The sequence below is a fragment of the Oryza sativa genome, chromosome 12, assembly GCF_034140825.1.
Source record: "Oryza sativa Japonica Group chromosome 12, ASM3414082v1".
In the NCBI taxonomy this organism is placed as follows: domain Eukaryota; kingdom Viridiplantae; phylum Streptophyta; class Magnoliopsida; order Poales; family Poaceae; genus Oryza; species Oryza sativa.
The window spans coordinates 11,549,464-11,556,448 of record NC_089046.1 but is presented as its reverse complement, the minus strand read 5'-3'; the positions used below and the strand labels follow the sequence as shown (position 1 = coordinate 11,556,448).

Sequence of the window (6,985 nt, the reverse complement as noted above, 5' to 3'; positions counted from 1 at the left end):
GTTACAGAGTTCATCCACAAGCGCACGGATATACCATTGTAGCATTTCACTCGAGAGTATTCCAAGGGTATTGTATTTATTTTATCCCATGGGAAAATCATGTAGACTGATAAACAAGCATCAGCTACTGAGAATATATTATCTAAGCTAAGTGGAAAGAAATTAGAAAAGGAAATCTATTTCTATACTTCTAATATACATACATACATTCTTGTTAACTAATACACTAGCTAATACCCTATAGCCGATGTCCTCCTGGTACTTCGACAAGCCACACCTGAGTGCCGAGTTCCTTATGGCAGCCCGTCAAACGGCGGCTGTACGTGAAACAAGACTAAAACTCAAAAAACCAGTGGAGCTGGTGCAGCGCATAGAATTTAATTCCTAGAAGTTATCAGTGGCAATGGATAGAGGAAATATCGTGCATGCATGTAGGCAGTCGGCAGTGGATATGCATGCAGATCTGGAGAGGAAAACAAGGATTTGTTGCATGCATAGACAATCGAGTAGATCAACCAAATAAATCAAGAGATATACATGCTTGTCCAGTAAAATAGCAAGCAGTACAGGAGATCGCGGCCAGAGGGAAACGGTCGTGCAACAACCTCGTAATTTCAGAAACAAATCCACCGATCAGAAGGAAACCACAGATCTTCTATTTTTCTGGGCTTAAGTGCAAGCGACAGGAACAAGGACGACGACACAATCTGATTAGAACAAATAATATGCTACCAAGATAAACGGGACCCGATCTGCATGCAATCAAAAGCAAAACTCAAACCACAACTAAGAACTAAACGAAGCCAGCACTAGAGACGACAACGGACCAGCATTCAAAGACACAAAACTGAATGAAATTTGCAAATCACAAACCTATGTTTGGTAAAGGGAAAAGTGGTGCGGTAATTTTGTATATTGATAGGTATGGAAAATAAATCTATAAAAAAAAATCCTCACCATGCTACCGAAGCTCTGATACCAACTGATGACGCTCTCTCTCGTGGCCCGATCTTCTGGTGAGAGGATAACTCTCGTTTTGACTGAGTGCGACGTTTGCGACATGGCTACCAACCAGAACAAGTCCAGGACTGTTGATACGAAAAATACACACTGGCCTGGAAGATCTGCTTAACTTCAGTGCAGGTCCAAAAATCTTACCTTTAGGTTCGTCAGCGTGCCAGTTGATTTGATCCTGCAATCAACAAGAAATAATGATAGAAAAATAGTGGTTAAATCCATAAACGATAGCCGATCGGCCAGCCGCCGATGACATATCATTTATCTTTGAGCCGATGTCATATTTGAATTGATCAGCAGTCATAAATAGGCAAGAAAGAACTAAATCTATTCGACCGGCTGTAGATATCTGATGAACCCTGAGTTCCTCTCGACACTCACGGCTGTTGTTGGCCCGATCTTTCGGTGAGTTGATGATAACTACGATTTGGGAGAAACGTCGACGACCCGACTACAACCATACAAGACGTTGCGTTGCGCCTTAGCGATCGATACACCTTTCCGTGGGTTGTTGATGTTGCCGGTGCAAATCAACCTTATTCCTGCAAGCAAATCGAAGAAACAAGCAAGAACAAGATAAAAGCAATCTGAAATGCAAATAGGAGTTGAATACGAATGATAAGTTGGGGTTTCAAATACAAGCAGACGGACAGTCTAGCCGACACGCGCGCTGCAAGGAAGTAGCAATGGCTAAACTTTCATCCAAACAAAACCCAAGAAACCCTGAAGGGGTACCTACCTATTTATAGGGGTGGGAGGACGACTAAGGGGTGCCAAGGGTCGTCCTCCACCTGGTTGGGGCGCACCCCACATGGGCCCCACTTGGGTAGGGGTCCCAAACAAAGTTACAAGCCCAGAGGCACAAGACAGGTGACGCAGCACCTTGTTTATGTGATTGCGGCCAAACGACATGGAATCTGGCGATGAGGCTAGATCCGTTGGAAAGAAGGCTCCAAGAGCTTTCCATCAAGTACTCACGGGCCAAAAACGAAGGTCGTATGCAGATTCGGCGGCCATTTGAAAACAGCAGTGTAGCTGGTGGCCGAATTGGATTCCAGCACTTGGAGGACTTGAACTTAATATCGTGCTGTTCATCCATGATGTGAGCAATGGTTGTGTCCGTAGTAGCCATGGTCACATCAATATCAATGGTATATAATACTTCCGTCGATATATACTTAAATCAAGTGATCGAGACAGTATAAATCACTTACATCGATATATATATTAACAAGAAGATTATAGACGTTTATGGCATAGCCGATCAAATAGATCCAGCATGCATCGGCTAATACTCCTATACTATTCTATATTAAGATATTAAAGCAAGCAAAATATATCAAACAGGAAGCTTAATATACCTAATTGTGACAAGATCTTAACATAAAGAGCGGATTTAACATGTCAATCAAGCACATAAGATATAAAAGAGTTAAATCAGGTAAGATCGGCTGAAACTCCGATACTACCCTAATCGGCAACCAAAAAGTAGGCTAGAGATTGAGATTCTAATCACGACTTATAAGGTCAAACTCAACTAATGCAGCTATAAGTATGAAAAGAAGGATAATATCTAGACAATCAAGCCGTTGAATGTTTCATAGGGTGGTGGATATCCTATATAATCTAGGTCAACGTTGGTATTTAGCCTAATCGGCTGCCTTCCAATGATAGATATTACCCGATTAAAAGTTAAATAACAATATTTGTCACGCCCGGAATTTCTATCCAAAATTCCAAACGCTTACATGTGTGTTAAACCCTCGTCCAGGAATCAACCGAGGCACACAATGACAATATTGATAATAGAGTACAATTAAATAACTATTTAACAATCGCAAATAATAAATTATTACAGAGGTAGATAGTTCCTCTCAAAAAAAAACATTCTACGCAGCAGAAAAATTAAACTAAAACAATCTACGGAACAGCTATGGCAACTCCACTCCACAGGCAACTTAACCAGGACAAGCCTAATCCTCCAGACCATCACCTTCACTCAAGTACTCCTCTTCTGATGAATGAATATTGCAAGAATGAGCATATGACATACTCAACAAGCCACACAGCAAATATGCAAGTGCACAGGATAACAAAGGATGGCATAATACAGTTCATTTGCAGAAAACAGCATTTAATAAATATTTAAGAGAATAGTAAAACAGTTGTATAATTAACCAATATTAAATAAACACCATACAACACACCCGTGTTGCATAGGCCCAACCACATTTGAACAACCAACCCCAGTTGAACAAATTAAACCTCCAAACCAGGAATTATCCATTCCAAACTAGGCATCAAATTAATTACCACATTATTACCATTAATGGGTAGTGTGAGACTAATCACGAAAAATATTGCTCAACTCACCCATAACCGCGGGTACGGCTATTCGAATAGATTAAACTCTGATCAGAGGTGTACCACTGTACCCACAAGACACAACCCCACATCATGTCACCATGTGCCTCAGTACCACCACGGTACCTCGGAAAGGAGTCGTGACAATACCCCTCGCACAACATAACCCATTACAGTGCTCCTTTCCTGGATCATAATCACCCCCTTTAAAACAAGGCATGGACTCCCCAGCGACCCCCATGGACTTCTCGCCACTTCTCAGTCGGGCGCACTATAATGAATCACGCTATAGAAAAGATAAAGCCGTTGCCCACGCTGGCTTGTGGTTGGCACGATAAATGTTTCACAACAGTAGCTCGCGAACCGGTCCTTAATTGTCATGAGCACAACCATCAAAACCATATGCTCACAACCCACCTTATCCAGGTTTTAATTATCAATTAATTAACATCACACGATTTACCATCGTGAGCTACCATTGAATATAACCCTAATTAATAATAACAATTATGTAATATAATTTATATTTAACTCCTTTTGTTAGCTAATGTTTCTAAGCATGGCTAAGCAAACTTACATATAGCATTTAGCCGAACCAATCCAATATATAAGGTTCATGCTAATCAAATTATAACCCATAGGAAAATAAAGTCATCTTCGGCCATTAATTAATTGGGAAAGGTTCACCACCCGATGACATTCGAAAACAATGCATAGTTAAAATAAAATAATAGCTTTAAACATGATCAACATGCTCAAAGGGTCGTTTGGGATCTGTGTGACTTGCCTTGGGCTTCCACAAACGCGTCAGAAACTTCCTCAACGGAAACACTCTCCTCCGGAACGTCGGAAACTAAAGCAAATAAACAAAATCAACAAAACAGTACAAAAACAAGCATAAACAGCACATGTGAATATTTTTAACATGTAGATCTTGATTTTAGAAAAATTTAGAAACTTGAACCACCTGAAACGGATATACGGTTATTTAGTTATGATTTTCCGAAGTTTTAATCTATTAGAAAATCGGGAAAAAGAAAAAGAAAAGGAGATGATGACGTCATGCTGACGTCATGCTGACGTCGGCAATGGCGGCCGGCTAGGGTTTGCGAGCTCGCCGGAGCTAGGGCGGTCGGCCGGGTGATTGGAGGGCACCTACGCGTAGAGGACATCGAGACGAACCCGATGGTACTCACCCCGACTTCAAACGACGAACGATGGCGGCCGGCGACGAGGAGGATGGCGGCGGCGGCTCGGCTTGACGGCGACGAGGGGACTCCGGTGGTCGGCGGCGAAGGGGAACGGGCGGCCGAGATTCCTCTCACCACGGCGCACCTAACGGCGGCGACGGCAAGCGGCGGCGACGGCGGAGACGGCGCGACGACGACGCCGAAGACGGCCGGCGGCGGCGGCGAGCTTGGCGCACGTGGCGGCGGCGCTACGGGGCACGGGAGAGCTCGGGAGAGGGGGCAAACGGAAGAGGACGACGAGGGGAAGCTTTATATAAGCTCGGATTGAAGAGATCGAACTCCAAACGAGAGGAATCGGCTCGGAAAAGATTAAAACTCGGTTTTAGGGATAAAATCAAAACGAACTCGATTCGGATCAAATCCTCAACGATTCTCTTTGATTCTTGGGGAAAAAGAAAGAGGAGAACGAGAGGAACAAAACCCCTCAAAAACCCGAAGGAATCGGAGTCGGATTGAGGCGAATTTGGAGGTGGAAGGCGGCGGCTCGGGCTCGGTCGGCGGCTGGAGGTAGGAGATGGATCCGACAGGTGGGCCCCACCTGTCGGAATCCACGAGAGAGGGGAGCGGGCGGCGTCGGCTTGGGCCGGCATTGGCCGGTTCGGCCGCGCGAGAGAGAGAGGATGTTGGGCCGAAAACGGCCCAACGGCTTAGGGAGGGGTTTTTAAACTTTTTTGAATAAAACAATTTGTGAAATGTTGTTTCAATTATTAAAAATACTTCCCTTGCTCAAATAATTCCCAGAAAATTCTAGAAAATAGAGGAGCAAGCATAGTATTTAATAAAATTTTATCTAACTCATTTTTATATTGAAAATTTTCCTAGAAAATTAGGGTTTAGCTTGTAGGCTTTTAAAATAATTTCTAAAAATGATTTAAAATATGCATTTTTAATTTAATCGATTTTTAGGGCGTGACAAACCTACCCCCCTTAAACGGAATCTCGTCCTCGAGATTCAGAAGAACTGGCGAACAGATGAGGATGAGCTGACTTCAATTCATCTTCTCGCTCCCAAGTGGCTTCTTCTTCTGAATGATTACTCCACTGAACCTTGCAGAACCGTATAACGCGATTCCTGGTATTCCTCTCGCTTACTTCCAAAATTCTGACTGGCTTCTCAACATAAGTTAAATCTTCTTGAAGCTCTATACGATCAGGATCTGCTTCCTCTGTAGGTACACGTAAACATTTCTTCAGCTGAGACACATGGAACACGTCGTGTATTCCCGCCATTGACGGAGGCAACTCTAACTGATAAGCTACTTCACCTCTTCGACTCACAATCTTAAAAGGTCCCACAAAACGCGGTGCCAATTTCCCTTTGGTTTGGAAACGATGAACACCTCGTAACGGCGTAACCCGCAGGTATACATAATCTCCTTCTTCGAAAGCCAAATCTCTGCGACGATTGTCGGCATAACTCTTCTGACGCGACTGAGCAACGCGCAACCTCTCTTGGATAATCTTTACTTTTTCTTCTGCCTGTCGCAATATGTCTGTCCCAAAAACTTGACGTTCACCGGTTTGATCCCAAAGGAGCGGCGTACGGCACTTTCGACCATTTAATGCATCATACGGAGCCATTTGCAAACTAGCTTGATAACTGTTGTTATATGAGAATTCCGCGTACGGCAAATTCTTATCCCAACTTCCACCAAAATCTAGAACACAGGCTCTCAACATATCTTCTAAAATTTGGTTTACTCTTTCCGTCTGACCATCTGTTTGAGGGTGATAAGCAGTACTGAAATTCAAACGAGTACCCAATTCTAATTGTAATTTCTGCCAAAACTTCGAAGTAAACTGGCTACCTCTATCTGACACTATCTTCTTAGGAACACCATGCAAACATACCACTCTGGCCATGTATAACTCTGCAAGCTTATGTCCCGTATAGGTTGTTTTAACCGGTATAAAGTGAGCGACTTTAGTCAATCTATCAACCACTACCCAAATAGAATCATGTCCTGCCGACGTTCTGGGTAGACCGGTTATAAAATCCATTCCTATTTCTTCCCACTTCCACTCTGGAATCTTCAACGGTTGTAACAGACCGGCTGGTTTCTGATGTTCTGCCTTGACCCGCTGACATACATCACATAGAGCCACATATTCTGCTATCTCACGTCGCATACTGGCCCACCAGAATTGTTGCTTTAAGTCTTGGTACATCTTAGTGCTTCCAGGGTGAACGGAATACAAAGTTTCATGAGCTTCCTTCATGATAGTATTCTTCAACTCCTTATTTTCTGGGACGCAAATTGTTTCTCCTAACCACACAGTTCCCTGCTCATCTTCTACAAAACCGATGGCTTTACCTCTTCTCATGTTCTTTTTAATTTCTTGTATATCAGGAT

The 6,985-nt window shown here is 43.2% G+C and overlaps 1 long non-coding RNA gene across 1 annotated transcript; it reads right to left on the bottom strand.

The window, feature by feature from the left end:
* Positions 1–2,787: 2,787 nt before the first annotated feature.
* LOC136354678 (uncharacterized) lies at positions 2,788–5,171 on the bottom strand. Its single transcript, XR_010738247.1, has 3 exons — positions 4,578–5,171; positions 4,169–4,234; positions 2,788–3,031 (listed from the first exon to the last, which is right to left on the bottom strand). It is a non-coding gene; the product is annotated as an uncharacterized lncRNA (long non-coding RNA).
* Between the last annotated feature and the right edge of the window lie 1,814 nt (positions 5,172–6,985).